This window comes from Colletes latitarsis, chromosome 3, assembly GCF_051014445.1.
Source record: "Colletes latitarsis isolate SP2378_abdomen chromosome 3, iyColLati1, whole genome shotgun sequence".
Taxonomy (NCBI): Eukaryota; Metazoa; Arthropoda; class Insecta; order Hymenoptera; family Colletidae; genus Colletes; species Colletes latitarsis.
This window is the reverse complement of record NC_135136.1, coordinates 37346244-37363427: the sequence shown is the minus strand read 5'-3', so window position 1 is coordinate 37363427 and position 17184 is coordinate 37346244. Positions and strand designations below refer to the sequence as shown.

Here is a 17184-nt window from a genome sequence, read left to right as displayed (position 1 = left end):
ACTGCTCGTGGCTCGATGTTTCTAAAGTTAATCGTCGGATCAAACGTGTAAAGTTTGCGTTGCTTTCCTGTTTAGTACGAAGACAGACTTGTGAGTGTCTTGCCTGAATGAAATGACTCATCTTTAAACGGCGCTAGGTGGTATGCATAAGATCTTGTCCGCGCTTCCGGCGGTAATCCACACGTGAAATTTGCACTTTGGAGAAGTGCCAGTTCATCCGTGCGTCTCTTCCACTGCGAGCCACCTCCTCAAAATCGACACCAACGTGTCTTCCTGTGCGATCGAAGATGAGGCGGATGACGGGCGTTCCAAGTGATTAATGTCGTGCAGTCTCTATCGGTTGCCGTGTTTACCGGCACGATGTCGACAACTTGTTGGACATCGGCGCGAGTCGCGACTAGACAAGTACGAAAGTTACTCAACGGCTTTGGTAAGTCGGCAAGGTTTCGCGTACCCGTACCTCGTCGTGCCTCGGTTTTCGAAGGTGGCAGAAAACGTTACACAAACCCAGGTAACGTGCAATTTACCGATCCTTCAATGCAATTATGGAACGTGAACCAAACACAATTAACCCTAGAATGACTCTGTAGGTTCAACGATGACAACACAAAATTTTAATCTCGTCTACAGGAGCGTAAAAAAGACATTCTTTTGCAACGATTAAGGCTAGTTTCTATGGCTGCAATTTAGCAGAAAACTGGCAGTGTACGCGTTCACGTTTAATAATAGCGTCAAAGCAGAAGCGTGTGGGACTAGCTACAGAAATTCATTCATAAATTGGAAAGTACTCTCTATTCTTCTCAGTCGTTCTGTTATTTCTTGATTCCTTCATCCACTACTTCCGTCAATCTTATTTCGTTATTTCTTATCCTATTTCGCTCTTCTATTAAATGCTTCAACGTAGAATCAACGTAGCACACATTCTCCCCTCCGTACCCAATCAATATTTGTTCCCTTTATCGGAATTCCCACACCTCGCTGGAGAAGTTACAGTTACTGAAATTCAAAACGTTTTTGTCGAGAATCTTTGAAGCATTTATGCCTCATCTTTTTATTACTGTATTTTCCATTTTCCATTTTCCGGATGGCCCGAATATAAAATATTCAAAGTATAAAGGAAGGGGTAGTACGATATTATTAATTTCGTTTCGGTTATTTTAAAAATATACCTTCGCTGATATTACGCGAGGAATCAACGCTATACATCTTCTGGAGAGTTTCCAGAGGCAGTCAGGAGCCACAGCAAAGTAATGATCTCGTTTTTTGGAAACTTTCCAATGTTTCCCGATTCGATAGTTCTTACATTACTCAACGTTTGTGATATTTCACGTACGAAGGTCCTTTGCATTGTATTGTTTCGTAATGTATCCATAGACAAACGTTGCTAATGAATATTTGTTTATTCCCTAATACACTCTTCCTTATTTTCCCATTGCATAGTTGCAGATTATAAAGATTAGTTTAGCTGAGAAAAGGAAACTACTTTGATTTCATTTTTCATGTTTTTTATCATTTCATTTTGAGTACGTCTCGCTTCCTACTTTATACTTTATACGTCTTTCAATGCATACTACCTTTAACATTTGCAATATAGAGTTATACTCGATCGCGAAAGCTTTCCCGTCTCTTTATATTTATACTCTCACTCCTTACGTTTCATTTCACTGTTAAATATTTCTCTAGCGATCGTATCCCCTCTCTCGTACATTGCGACGTTTCTTTTCTTTTTTACCTACACATATTTCTGTTTTATCTGTATCACTTAACTTTTTACCGCCCGACGACTGCTCCTTCTGCATTCTTATTTATCGACCCATCTAAACTCGAGGTTGTCGATTGGAAACTATCCTATAATGACGCATATAAATAGCACATCGTAACAATCGTGAGTCAACTACTACGATAGGGTTCGATATACAATCAGTTTGGTACTAATAAAAATGCTGTAAAAAGAATAAGAAGCAGGGAAAGGATTTTCCTAGCTCGAATCGCACAACAGCGAGGCCGTCGTCTGCTCGGCAATTAATTACCCAACGCCGCACGATCGACAACGTCTTGGGACTCGAAAGCAACACTTAATTACCGTGCTCCCTCCCGTTCATCGGCGGAACGATACTTTCGCTAGTTTCTTAAATTTGTTGATCGCGAGGTTCGCGTTTATCGGTATTCTCGCGCGCTGCGTTATCGTTCGGCACGCGGTCGCTCACGAATTCGGAGTAACGAGTAAATTCCGATAAGTTACCGGTGTGTCGGAAACTTTGGTGGGACGCGGCGGTGGGTGGCGGGGGCGGGGGCGGTTTGGTGCGGCGACGAGCTTGTTTCAGAGGGGCAAGAGCGGGAACGCGAGACTAAGCGGGAGGACTGGCGAGGAACGCGCGGCGAGGAAGGTGGGCCGTGTGTTCGTGAGAGGGAAGAGCAAGAGGCAAGAGGGTGGCGGCTGCGAAGCATTGGCGAGGGTGGGCGGGAGGGGTACGAACAGCAGGACGGGAATGGGGGGCGGGGGAGGGAGGGAGGGAGGGAGGGAAGGAGCGCGCTATCGGCGAGCGCCTCGGTTCGGCCGAGTCGGCCGACGTCGGCCTCGATCAGCCGCTCGGCGCTCAGTTCGAGTCGGACCTCCGTTGTAGTCGGATTGTGACGTTCTGCCGCGCTGTCTCTCTCTCTTTTTCTCCTTCTCCTTCTATCTTCTCTCATTCCCTCCCGTGGGCACGCGCGCGTCAGTGTGTATGTGTGTTCCTCGTTTTCCCTCTGTGTCCCCCTTTTCCCTCGCAACGACAACGAGTTCCGCCCAGTGAAAAAGAGCCGAGTTTTCCTGCAAATAAGACGCGTCCTCGACGGCAGTTGTTTGTTTTCTGGTTTCGCGGTGTCGCGGTGACACAACAGCGAAGCCGAAGGAAGGGTTCCGCGCGCGTCGCGAGGATAGGAGAGACAACGAGAGCCCGCGTGTACCGTGCCGCCCGTGTGTGGGTTCCCGTCGTGGTCGTGTCGCCGTCGTCGTTGGTGGTGCGAAGAGTTTCAGTCAACGGAAGGAGAAGTAGGTTAGCACACGGTGCCTTTCGCGTCCGTGGTAAAATATACCCGGTTCTCCAACCGCTTCTCTACGCCTTTTACCAGGAGTCATGAGTGTGTACCATCCCGATGTGGTGACGTTCAACCGACGCGCACTTCTTTTACGTAACGAAAGCGCGTTAGAACGCGCGCGTGCGCTCTATATGTAATCCGTCTCGGTTTCTGTCCTGCTCATTTCTCTGTTGCGAGCGAGAATCTTCGATCATCGATAGTACATCGCGTTCTCGTACGTTCTCGTGTTCCATCGGATCGGCCGATCGGTCGCTTTCGTTAACCAGTGGCTCTGTGGGATTTCGTGCCGCATTGCTTTTACGTCTGTCGACGCGCGACGCGCGACCCGTCGTCGATTCCGGAGTGTAGTTCGATTTTCGCGCTTTCCCATGGTTCTCGCTTCGATAGTTGTAATCGATTGCACTCGATACGATTCGGTTCTTTCGACTCGACCAAGTTCACGGGGCAAAGCGCGCGTCCGTAGTACCGCGAACGCGGCAGTTCCTTCGGAGAATCTCTCGAGTGCGGTCGTAACCAACGTTCGTGGTTTTCAGTAAGGAGTTTTCTTCCCTCGGATACGATACCCAGGCGTTTATGTACACATACACGCGCAGACGTTGAAAATATGGTGCTATTCGACCAACGACTTCTCGGCATCGAGTACTCTTCATTGATGCAATTTCGTATTGTTTGTGGTGCTTTGTGAAAGGTGTGTTCGTTCAAACCTCAAGGCGGTGCGACTGTTTCGTGTGTGATTTGAATCAATGATTCGAAAGAAAAGCCGATTACTCGGCGATAAAAAAAAAAAAGTGAGAGTTTTATCAGTGCAGTACTACGTGTTTCTCTGTGGATTATTGGATATACTATACGCTTGCTCTGCGACCAGCCGACGGAGCGCAATATCGCTGCTCACAATTTATGTAAGTGACTAAATACTATTTTAAACGTTATTTTCCCGATTGCGATCGATACAAGTACGCAGTTTGTCAATGTCGTGAGCGATGTTCGTTCCTCGGTCGAGCTATCGTTTTGTTGTTTTCCATGGAGCTCTCGATCGTATTTATCTTTCCGCTATCCTTTTTTTACATCGCAAACGAGGATACGAATGTGGCTGCGAATTGAAAGAACATTCGAGTAATTGCATCATCGACCAAGTTATACGTTGTGTACAGGATTGTGTTTCATGATAATATTCTTCTTTGCCTAACGTTCGAAAATCGTTGCTCCGAAACTACGATCGAACGCTGTCCGGGACAACGGCTTCGTTGTGTCGCGCGTTCGGAACGAAAACTGGTGCATGACGTTTGAAATTATTCTCAAACGTTAACGGGATATCGATGCCTCGCGAATACGTAATTATTAGGTTAGAGGTTAGTTTCGGGTTTTAGGTAAATTGAGTTGGCTTTGACATGGCTGCTGGCAGCAATCATGGGACTCGAATATAAATTCTATTCACTATAAATTCCATTCTGATGACTGTCTTTCTTGCGAGTCCTTGCCAGCTTGTGTTTGCAAACAAATTTTCTTAGAGTTTTTGGCAGGCGATTCTCTCGCGATCGATTTCATTTTCGTTCGCGTTTAGTTTGACGATACTTCGAAACGCTTATCCAGATAACGAACTTTCTTTTTAGTTTCTAATTGTTATATTTGCCATTGAAGAAGCGATTTTCACGAGTACGTGAAACGTTGGTGTCCGTTTGACGATCTATTTAAGTTTCCTCGTGTGGAAGTGTTATCGAGGAAAGAATGTTTCGTCGAGAGAGTGAAACTTCGTTTGAAAGTCGTTGCGGCGTCTCAGCCTCCTTTATTCGTTGCTGTTTACGTTTTGTATCGCTCCATTGTCAAAGAATTATTACGGACAAGTGCAATGCCATCGATGTCGGAACTGTGCGGCACGTTTCTCGGCAAATTAAGTCTTTGCACTTGTACGTAAGGAAAGTGACAGTTGTTTTGTCGAAGTACGTAATGCATACATAAATTTAAAAATACAACTCAAATCGCTTTACATACACGGGCGGTGGTTCATTATAGCCTTAAACCTTTTCGGGCGGTGTTTGCATATAGTGGACGACATACTTTTACCGTTTCCGGCGATAATAAATCGATCGTGAAATTCTTTACGAACTTCGTGTTTTGAAACGTCCATCCGCAAAAGGATTATATAAGATACTGTTTGTTCTTTGTTTAACGTTTTAATACGAAAAAACAATTTATGCAGGATCGCGACTTCAAAAGAACGTTCGAAAACTTGATCGTAAAATGAATAATTGAAAAGCTCGTAGTATTTATTAAAACGAAGGATTGTCATTGGAAGAAGAATGCATGGAAAAGTACGGAAGTACTATATATGTAGTATTCCAATGAATAGAGTCGAGTTCGTGTGGATGTTTGAAAAGCTTGCATAGAAATGAGATTAAATTGAAGGGTACCGCGATACGAGACAAAATTCCAGAAACTGTAATTAAATATGAAAAGAACTTTTAATACGTTACTACTTTTCGTACAGAGAATTGGACGAACCTGTAATATTCCCTTTTTCGTCGACGTGTACTCAGACAAATTTTAACGATGCGTTTAAACCGCTAGAATTACGCGACGGGCTTTCTTTTTAATTGTATTTTAATGAAGCTTGCGCGCTCTTTAATTGACATCGATTGACTTTCGAGTTTATCGAACACGGAGTTGTAAAAAGCAACGGTACTCGATTCCGTCCGAGGAAAAAAAAACGATCGTTTGTTCTCGACTGTTCGTTCGAATTCTATTAATTCTTTTGGAACGTATACATTATTATTACAATGTCTTTATTACACAAGTATGCAATACCTAGGTATTAATTAAATATATTGTAACAAACAATTGCTGGAATTTCTGTACAGTGCTTTGCAGTGTATGAAAAGCGAATTTGAAATTTTTACCGAATGACATTTGAGGTGAACAGCCTTTGTAAAGTCTATGAATATTTCCTCATTAGGCCAGTGTCGACTGAAATGCAATCGTGAGTTTTCCTTATGGTCAGCAAACGTATTTTAATCTGATATTGTTGATGCATCGTTCGAAACCTCTGAATGGTTGCACTTTGTGCAGGCAGCGTCAAAGACGGTAGCTAGAACTTTGAATAATTATTCGCAAAGCGTAACCGTTTGCAAGCAAATTAATTGTGGGACGTCCCGGTAACCTCGTTACTTGTTCCTCGCGTTCTGCCTTCTTCCTCTCTAGCGCGCTTCAAGGATCCACGCGTGCAGATCGAGCGAGACGAGCCATAAAACGACGTCGTTACACAGACTCTGTAAAATTATCGAATTACAAACTGTTTCGTTTCTTCGTTCCGAGGCCGTGCTTTCTACGCTTATTACTTTACGCGCGGTACAGTGAATCAAATGGCCTAATTCCCTCTTTGATGTTTCGTTCGCGACAGTATACTGGCAAATTTATTGGTCGCTCGAAATATCAAGTCGTTTCGTCCTTGCGGGATTTTACGCGAATTTTGAACCACGTTCTACGCTTTTTTAAACATTTTTATATTTAAGAGAATATTTTTATCGATTATCCAACATTCACTGTGGTTAGTCTGTTTGGGCGATTACTCATTTTTGGATTATATCATCGAGGTAAAAATTCGCGAAACGAATTTTTTAGTTTCTAAATACAGTGCAGATTTAGCTAGCAACGCCGTAATAACGAGAATAAGGGGGAAGCATTGTGGCCACGGGCCGAGCTGGTTGTGTAACTGCGGACGTAATTAAAGATAGTTTTCAGTTGTCGCGGCGCGTTCGGTCGTGTGAGTTATTGAAACGATGCGTGTAGTTCTTATCTGTTCCATACACGAGTGACGTTAACCTTGTACTTTTATCGGGCAGGCCGCAATCAACACTTCGACGAGGAAGAAGGAAGCATGTAACTGTGGCTGTACTGTTTTCGGTAATTCTGCAGTCTACTGACTTCTTACAATTTCGATCGATCGATTTCAGTTTTTTAAAAGAAGCTTCATTTTGTCGCTAAAACGACTAATCAATTCGGGAAATTCGAGAAACTAGTATACCTTTTGTTTTATTAAGCAAACGTAAAATTGTAAATTTTTCCTCTCGTAAAATTAATTATATCGTTCTTCGTTCGATTCCAACTTAAACTTACTCAGCACGCGTCGAAATTGCCTCGCAAGATCGTTAACTTTTTAAAAGTAATGTATTAAAAAAAAGTCTAAAGTCAAACAGTTAAAATTGAGAAAAGTCACTAAACTGGAAAATTACTCTGTTTCCTTTCGATGTTTCTCGACGACTACGCTGTTCAAAATAATTAAAATACCCTGTACAGAATTCTCTCTCCCGTTTTACCTCGCTGCGTTCGCGCCAAAACTTTCCGGATACTCAGCTCGCTATTCTCGCTGCATAAATTCCGTTCTGGCACAACGCACTGGTCGCCCCTGAAAACGTACTCCCCCGGACCTCCCCCAAATGTAAACGTACGCTTTTCAGCCACTCTGCCGCTACTGCTGCTTCCCAGCCACTTTAAAGAACGTACACTCCACGAATTCTTCTTTTCTAAATATTACGGTCAAAGTAAATACTCGAAAACACTTAAATACCAGAAACAATTATTATTAAACGTTTTCATTACGCGTTTGTGGAAGTGTATAAGTGAATACAGAGGATGACGATAAAAAAATTAAGTAGCGAACAAAATTTTATCTGGATTTAACGATAGACACTTCCGAACGATGTGATTCAGTGTCGCGTAAAGATAAACATCTTCTGTTTGCATTGCAATGAAAATTCGGTGGAAGGAAAATGTCGCCCCCTTAACTCGATACTGCAAGTTGGCACTATCCGTGCTGGTCACGTAAAGCCGGAACGATACATTGCCCTATTCCTGGAATTTTACCTCCGCAAAATGTGTATTTCAAAAACGTGGAGCGATTTCGGGTACGCTCGAAAAATATGAAGCTAAATGCGGTGCGCGTCCACGCGAGCTTTCGGTATGTTAAAGTTTCAAGTGTATCGAAAAATTATTTCCAATGTGTTGTTGCATTTCTGGAAGGTAAAGAGAGTTCTCCGTTAGAAAGTGTGACCGAGATGTTTAGGAATATGGTTTCTAGGAATACGTGCAGGCGTCGAAACGGCTGAGTAACAGCTTGTGTGTTTATGCATGTGTGTGGAGTTGGGCCCTTAAGAGTGACCAGTGTCTAGTCGAAAGTGTGCAGTCGGTTGTACTACGGTTTTTTTGAAAAACAATTTTATTTGAGAACGTCTGAGTGAGTTTGAACAGGGTGTTACTAAGCTGTTTGTCCAAACTTTACTAGAGGATTTTACTAACATTTCTTATAGCCTTTTAAAGAGTTGTGAGGTCGGAGGAAGCATTCGAAGTGTAGACTCTTCGAGCAGGAAAATGGACAGCGTTTTCTCATTGAGCGTTGCACAATATCATTCTTATCGGTTTTCGTTATCTAATTATGATTGTTTACATTCCGCTATCGTATCCGCGGAACGAATTAAGTAATACTCACGTGCTTTATAGTTTATTGGAATACTGGAAATCTTTACGTTATATGCATAGACTGGTCTTTAGATTGGACAGGAAGTATTAATTAAGCGTTTAAGTAAGGTTATAAAACTCGCCTTTTTACTCTGCTTGTAATATTTGGTTTAAACTCTATACGGGATTTTATTTGCAGAGAAGAAAAGTATTCGTGAACGTAATACAGAACTCAACATGAACAAAAATTTTTATGGAACAAGAAGAAAGTAGCTGCAGCTTCCTTGTTGATATTTTCGAGGAATAAAACTTCTCAGAGTAACATACAGACGACAGTATATTGCGCTATTCTGTATTTGTGCAATAAAGAATATAGTCTCGTTTACATGTTACTCTGAGAAGTTTTATTTCTCAATAGTATCAACAAGGACGAAGTTACCTCTTCGATCTCTGTTAAGGAATATTTAGTTATTTATAATTTCAGTTATTAAAAAACGAATGTTTCTAGCAGGGGATAAGTGCAATCGCGTCTTTGAGTGCTCCTGGGTGCGCTATTGTTGTCTGTCCAAATACTTTTGCGGCATCTCTTTCATTCTCGATGTAATTTGTTTTCTACTCGGGAATCGAAAAACTTTAGGGTCCTAATTCCGTGTAATCCATCAACGGGGTAGGCTGTTTCACGTGGCCGTGCGATTGAAAATTCATCCGTGGCACGAAACAGGATGTGAACGATTTCACGCGGACGCAGACACACACGCTGCACCGTGTTGCATCGAAGGCTCGTTTGAAAAGGTCGGTGCAGGTCCCATTCTCACCACCTGCTCGCAGATTGTGAGGACATTTTTCTGGCGTCTGGAAAATTTCCCTGCTCTGCTCTTTCGTTCACAAAGGGGAACCGGGTTTCTCGAATGTTCGCTGACCTTTGTAACCTTTTATTATACGTACACGTTCGGCACAATGGAAACGGTTCCTTGGCCGCTGGTGGAGTATCCCCGTAAAGTTCCGCAAAGAAAAGAAGAAAAAAGAAGGAAATATCGTCGCCGAGACGGCGAACGTTAATGGCGTTTTCAATCGGGTTGAATTTTTACCGTGAAAGCGTCTTTTCGCTTTTCCAAAAGCCCTTCGACTCGAGTCGACTTCAAAGCGATAGAAAATCATTCCCGTTCCGTGAGCCGTGGCCGAGGCAATCGTTCTTTCGATCTTTAAAGCCATTATCATTTACATCGGTCACTTTTCATCTTATTACTCTAATTATTTCTTCTTTATTGTTAACTTCACCACGGTAACGTGCTCGTTGCTTCAAACAGAACAGTACACGATTATTCGTTTGCTGTTTACTTTGATACTAATTATATTGGATGTCATCGTAACAAGTTCTTTATTAGAGCCTTTAAACTTTTTCGACCAACTGTTAGTGGTTATTTTCAAAATTATAGACTTCTGGAAATATATCGTTATCAATATGCCTCGTATAAAGACAGAACAAAAAATATTGAAGGAAAAACAAAATTTATAAATATGCTTAACGTTTCATATTTATTTATATGCTTGGATAAGTAATTATAGAAGCTATTTTATTCCGACGCGAAGAGAAACGATAACGCGGGAAAACGCAAACGAGGGGTAAAACGTGGATGATCGGGTCTATTTATTGCTTCGAAGCACCCTGAAAACAGGGGCGCGAATACGCAGCAGGACTGTGAAAGGACTATATCGATTTCGCGGTAAGAACGAGCGTTTCTATGACGAAGTCACCTCGCGGTTCACGGCATAAATCTCGTGGGCTTAGTCCAAGCAATGCTGAACACGCGACCAAGGATCCTTTTCCGAACGTGTATACGCGCACACTGGGAACGTACATATATCTTTATCCTTATACTTACTTCTGCACACGAACATACGGGAGTGCACGAACCTCGCTGAGATGCTTGGTAAATTTGCAAATGGAAAGGAAAGCCGACGACCTCTATACCTTCTTCGAGGAAAACGAAGGATGCAGGCAAAAGAGGAGAGTTTTTGTACAAAAAATGAAGTATTCGGGTCGTTGAATGAGGCAGGACGTTGAATTTAGAGTAACATCGTCTCGTGCTTCCATACGTCAGGATGATTTATACGAGAAACATTCATTTTTATTTCGTACCAGGTAAACAATGATCGTTTACTCTAATGTGGCAAATAATACTTGGAAATTTATTCATATAAAAGTTGAATAAATGTTGATTGTAAATATTTTGTTTGTCTGTGCAATTTGAGGTTTTGTTTTCGAAGTGAATATTTGCTACGAGTTAGTATGTCTGTCCATTACACACCGTTTCTACTTATGATAAAGTACAATTCCTATTCTACTGCATACATAATGAATTTTTAAAGTGCAGTATCTCTTCGATAGATCATAAAGTAAAATATATCCTTTAAAGATAGAAATAACTGTTCGAGTTATCCACAGTTTTCTGCGTGGAAAACTTTCTTCCACTATGGATCGTAAGGCGCTCCCGCCCTTTTTTTAGGGGTCGCGTACTCTATTTCGGAAAACGTCGCCTTAAACCTTCGACCTTTAGTTGGAGAATGTCATCCGCTTTGTGGTAATTTTTTACATCGATGCAGAAACACAAAGCGTACCATACGTTTTACGATTACGTTCGATTTTTACGATTCGTGAAAGGAATCGTATGAGAAAGAACACTCAGACGTCCTTGTACTTTATCGGAAGTTGAATCGAAGCGTCGACCGATGGTGTGATATCGGATAATACGCGTATATCCGCGTGTCGAGGCGTTCGAAGAAGATCGTCGAAGCGGTTTTTCTTTCTCTTATCCACTAACCTTGAGTAGCTGACGGGCTCTCGAAGGTTACCCGATCGGTTCGGCGTAAATGAATCCAGCTAATCCGCCCGAAGCCACTGCAGACTATTTCAATCGTGGTGTACCCTCGTCCAAGTCTACATTTTATTTTAAAGAGTACCTTTTGTACCCTATTCCCATGATTTAGCGATGGTAACCATACATCGAGTCCACACTGAGTTTCGTAACTAATTATATATCTCAAAGAAACGTTTATTTGTTCGTACTTCGTACGCGTTTGGAATTAAATTGCCTTGCCAAGTATTTATTAGCGTTGTTCTTCTTTCGAATTCCAAACGAATAGAATCGAGCGGAAGCATTCAAGCGCCATGCTTTTTGGAGTCGACTCTTTCGGTTGCAATCGCTTCGAGGAATGGCTTTGACAGATTTTTTGGCGCGATAGATCGTCCCACGTCGACGCTTCGAACAGAGTAACGCAATAGTCTTTAAAGTTTTCCGAGTTGGACGCTTTCGTGTATCTAGCTGTGTTGTCTTTTCCGGTGTTGCGCCGGTCTCATTTCCATACGCGCAAGACCGTGAATAAAACACGGAATAGTATGTAAACCTGGTTAATATCTGTGTTCACGCGGTGGAATGAGTGTTATTAATACTCGAATAATTGTTATTATCGCGAAAATTATCCGTATACCGTGATACTGCATACAGTAATTTAACCCTTTGTGGTTTCGTGCAATTATTTTTACTGATATTTCAAACAATCCTTTTCGATCGTGATTAACTGTTTATAGAGGAAGTCGTAGATGTTTCCGTACAAACTTCTCCAGTTTGTTCTCCCTTAAAAACATCGTCGGGGTCGATACGTCCTGGAATAGTTCACGAACAGCAGAAAGTATCGTCGTACGAAACGTTTCGATGACGGGTCAAAGGATGGAGAAGCGTCGGGGTCGAAAATACAGAGTCGGTCGTTCATTTTTTACAGCTTTTACGGGACGGGTAGACGGATTATCATAATGGTAGCCAGTTCCGCGAAACTTCTTTTGATCGTACTTGCGAGAGACGAAGGCTCTCCATTGTTGAGCACGGAGCAGATTTATGATGCGATCCACTTTGCCCTCGCTTCTCGCTTCCGGTTATTACGCGAAAGTCGGGCAAGAAAAGCCCAACTAGGATACGCGGGCGGTAGTTTGGAAGAGGGTGGTGGCGGTGCTGGACTTCTTAAAACTCGGGCGAACGGATCCAATCTGAGAAGATTCGTTTCGTGTTCTCCGTGCAACGCCCCGAACGATCGAAGGGAAACCGGAGGGTGAATTTGGTTGAATCAACGAGCTTCCCTCTTAACGATGTTCGCCGATTTAATCGCACATTATCGTTTCTGTGGTTTGAACAGTCCGTTTCTTTTCGTTGTATTCTATCCCGTTGGCTACTGCAGCTGTTTCCATCGCAAACAGTCTTTAACACGAGTCTTCACATTTCGTAAACGCGTATGAATCGCATATAAAACACTCTTGTGTATCGCAAACAAGTTATGGGAACTAGTTTCTCGGATTATCGTTCCGTTTTTGCGCTTCGTGGACGAAGAAGAAACAGGTACATATTGATTCTCATTGGAAATCGCATTGCTCGATACGGAATTACCGTGCGTCCGATAAAGTTTCGCGGTCGAGTTGGTTGCGTAGATATTCAACGCCGAAGGCTTATTCCCGACAATGTATTCGCGACGCTTAATCTTCGGTCGAATTGCTTGCATTAAACACCGCGAGCTCGTGTTGTACTCTCTCTCTCTCTTTGCACATCGGTTCGCATTAACTGAATTCGTATCCTGATATATTTATAATCCATTCGAGTCGCCAGAAATAATCCAGGAATAGCGTTCAACCCCGTTAACTTAATTGCAATCCACCGTGTCAATCCATTAACCGTTTCTCTCGGCCGTTCTATACCCGTCTCTCTCCTGTGTTCTCTTTCTATCTCTCTCTATCTGCGTGAACGCTCTCCATGCAAATTCGCTCGTACACCGTAACAGACGTTCCTCCGGTGAATCGTCTCTACCGAAGCGAACGCCACCAGGACACGAGTTCGCGTCTCGCTATCAGTTTCGAAGGATAGCGCATAATGGTGAAATAAAATGAACGCGAAGGAATAGAACGCCGCCAGAAACGGAGACATCGAACGTAGCAGATTTATCGTTGGGACGGGATGGTAACGTCGCGCGTATATAACGTATCGTACAGGTAGGAATGGGATCAAGCACATCGTAAGTTGTGCCAAAATCCGATTGAATGTAACGCGATCGCGACGTACTGCTGCAAATTTAGTCTGTATCGAAAAAGAAAAAAAAACGAAACCTTTTCGAAACAGTTTTCGATCGAACGCAATTAAAATGAAATTTTGGACCACGGCTATTGGTTAATAGAAAGACGAAAGAACGAAGATGGGACGCTAAACGATTAAGACTTATCGATGATCGGTGTCGAGCCGATATTTGTTAGTGCAACGAATTTATACGCCGATGCATCACAGCAGCGAGAACAGTTTGATATTTCATAATAAACTTGTACTCGATGCACAACCAGTTTACCAACTTTTTATTTCCGACGCGATCCAGATCTGCGATTTCACGATCGACGCGACGTACGCGATAGCGATCATCCTATTAAGTGAATAAATACAAGAGGCAGTCGCGACGAAACAAATGGTCTGCATATATTTATATAGACCAATGCATATGGTGATTTATAGCCCTCGTATATCATATCATAGTGAGATTGTAGTTTTGGTTGCGAGCTCGACCCATCAAACGATTCCAATAAGTTTAAAGCTTTATAAAAGGCTTTTCAACTGTTAACTAATAAGTTTTCAATGACATCTGCAGGTAAAGATACACTGTTTCCCAGAGAGAATCAAAGCCTTCGATAGAAATGTTTATCGATAAACCACGATCGTTTGTGTTATACATATTTATGATTCGTTACTTTGACACACTTTTTCATCCTTGAGGATAACTGAGAGTTGTAAGATAGCCGCGATAAAAGGGACGGCCGTGCACATCCTTCGAATTCCCTTTGGAGCGGCAGGATGTCGGGTCGGTGGATGTTTGACGTTGAACAATGCTTGCTTAGCCGCTATCCGCGTCGTGATATATTCGTAGTCTATCGTTGGAGGAGAATGCCCGTGAAAAATCGTTCTGTGAGCGTTTTGCCTCACGCGACGGTTAACAGTGACGCGTCGGGACGAGAGAAGAGCGGACGTGAAACGAGGTCTCGACGAGGCGGAGGCGCTGCCCCCCCCCCCCCCCCCCGGATATACATATTTACCGTGAACGCGTTTATCGAGCGAATTGAAAAGAAACGATGATGGTTCATGCTCGTGCTGGAATAAAAGTTTCTCGGTGAACGAGCCGATTCAAACTGATTCATTTTAATAAAACGTTTTCCGACTCTTTGTTCGCTGCCTTTTTCAGTACGCGATAAATGTTACACGCCGAATGCGTCTCAATACTTTGGGACACGTTGCTTTAATACTATTTTAACCTTTTAATAGTATATCATATAATTATACAGTGCCCAAAGAGTCCAGAAACGAAAGAATCGTGTATCAGACATCAGGTGTTTTAACGAGGTACTCCGTGGGTCCTGGCAGTTGTTACAACTTTTTCGACGTGATCGACAGCGCGATACTATCTCAGAGAACCTTTTTCGGTTGCTACGGGTCAAGTGACGAAGCTTTTTCAACCCTCGGTTAGAGTCGAAATTAATCACATTGTCATTTCGTCGTATCTGATTGGTCGTACTGTGTGGTTTTTTGTGTTAGGTCTTCGATCTGTCAGTGCGTTGATCTTTACCAATTTACCTCGAACAGAAAAATATGTCAGAGACGTTTCAAAATAGAATTTATACATAGTTTAAATTATTTCCTTACATTATGTGATCGATGAAAAATTTTAGGGGTTGTGTGTTCTAGGGACTATTGAAAATTGGTCGTCGCAGAAAGAATGTGCCTCGTCATGGTATTATTTCGCGGTGTCTTATACGACGATTCATAGGATTCGGAACGAGCGTAATTCCGTTGTGGTCTTTCGGAGAAAAAAAATACAGGTGCTCAGGGAAAGGATAAAGGAGAGGGACCATTGATATTTCCGGCGGTATAATCCTGCTTGTCGGACGATTCCGAGGGTGGTAGAGAAGGGTCGGCAGTTTGGGTGGAAGGTGGCAGGGACAAACCATTGCAATAAAGGATTCGTCGACCCTGGAAAACCTTCCCACAGGGAGCGGACCAAAGCCTCGAAAAAAAATATCGAGCACCTCGCAACTGACACACGCCGGATAATAATTCTTCAGGAAACTAATTTCAATTTATGATTCCGTTATCAGTCCACGAGCATGAGCGCGCAGCACGTTCTGGTTGGTTTTGCTCCATTTTACTTAATTACCAACCACGTTTCCCGCGCGGTCTCTTGTTACACACACGCATATGAATATTGCATTCTTCAACAGCCTTCGTTCACGTTGCGTCGTATCCTCTTTTCTAACTCGTTCATTTGACCACCGTCGAGTTTTTTAAAGGCAGTTACAAAAATGAATTTCTTAAGTCTCGATCGAGGTCACATATAATTCTATTTTTAAAAACCAACCAAACGTTTTAAATTAAAATGTTCTGGGTTCACACTCTTACGAAAGATAAGAAACTGACGAGCACGTGTTGCGTGTCAGGCGATGTTCCAAATCAGAGCGGCACAAGCCGGCTGTCTACTAAATTAGCGGCACCAATTAATTTGCAATATCATGCCAAATGGTACAAAGGACAACATTCGATCACGGTAAATTACAGTTTAGTTACTCTCGATCGGAGTCGATTCTGTTTATAAATTTAGTTAAGCGCCTCTGTTTAAATCTAGAAATTACTTTGCGCGTCGAAACTTTTGTTTGCGCCATCCTTTGTTTTCCCACCGTTCGGTTTAAAAAATGAAATCATTATTTCGTGGCAGCGTGTATCAATTTTTCGTAAAGGATAATGGCTGAATTTTCTAGTATCGATCACCTGCATGAAATTTCTCTGATCACACTTTCACGAGTCTGTCTGCATTTTACGTGAAAGCTTTCCCCTTTGGTCTGTCACGGGAAAATCGATCGATATACACGATCGTGGGTACGCGATTCGAAACGCAGGCTGGAGCCGAGGAAGACCGATATGAATTAACGAATAGTACACTCTATGGATTGATCGATCGCCCATCTCGCGAGTGCTGACCACGAATAGACCCCAGAAAAGTATACAGAACGAATAGAGAGAGATAGAAAAACTGACCGGGTCGAGATAGAGAAGGTACAGTGATTTGTTTATGTGTCTGTGATACTACTGCAATTTATCACTAAAGGGGAAACGAGGCGCGGGTGGAAGGGAATAAGAGTTGCTCAGCGGGAAGGGGAAGTTAGGAAGGGAGAATAATCGCGGGTCCTTCGGTAAATAAGGTTATTCCTCCGACGAGTCGGCACCCATTCCATTCTACTCCGCGCTATCTCGACCCATCTTACCGGCTTCGTGCTCTCCCTTCTCGGTTCCTCGTCCATATTCACACTCGGCTCCGGGGTGGAACGATTTGTTGGAATTAAGCGGTATTTCAGCGAACCACGGCTCGTCGCGACTTTGCGTCGTGAAATCTTTCTCGAATTCTAATAATCGCGCTAGCGGATCGTCCGGTTTGTTTGCTCAACCCCTTGACGATCGAGGTCGAGAAACGGAAACTTGAACGCGCGGACGGTGGCAAATAACTCGGAAACTTACCTTGGAAATTAAGATCCGGAACGTGACGGATCTCGAATCACTCGTCTATACACTATTTCACACCATAGGACCATAA

At 42.9% G+C, this 17184-nt stretch overlaps 1 protein-coding gene across 7 annotated transcripts in view; it reads left to right on the top strand.

Moving 5' to 3' along the window:
• Nucleotides 1-2619: 2619 nt before the first annotated feature.
• Nucleotides 2620-17184, top strand: part of LOC143352155 (uncharacterized) — a 340958-nt gene continuing 326393 nt past the window's right edge. For 3 of the 7 annotated variants that reach the window (XR_013081869.1, XM_076784457.1, XM_076784460.1), the window contains exon 1: nt 2620-3977. The gene's annotated coding sequence lies outside the window, so the exon portion shown is untranslated. Of the gene's footprint in view, nt 3978-13059; nt 13559-17184 lie in introns of those variants that run through there. The other 4 variants (XM_076784458.1, XM_076784462.1, XM_076784461.1 and 1 more) reach the window with 4 other exon arrangements.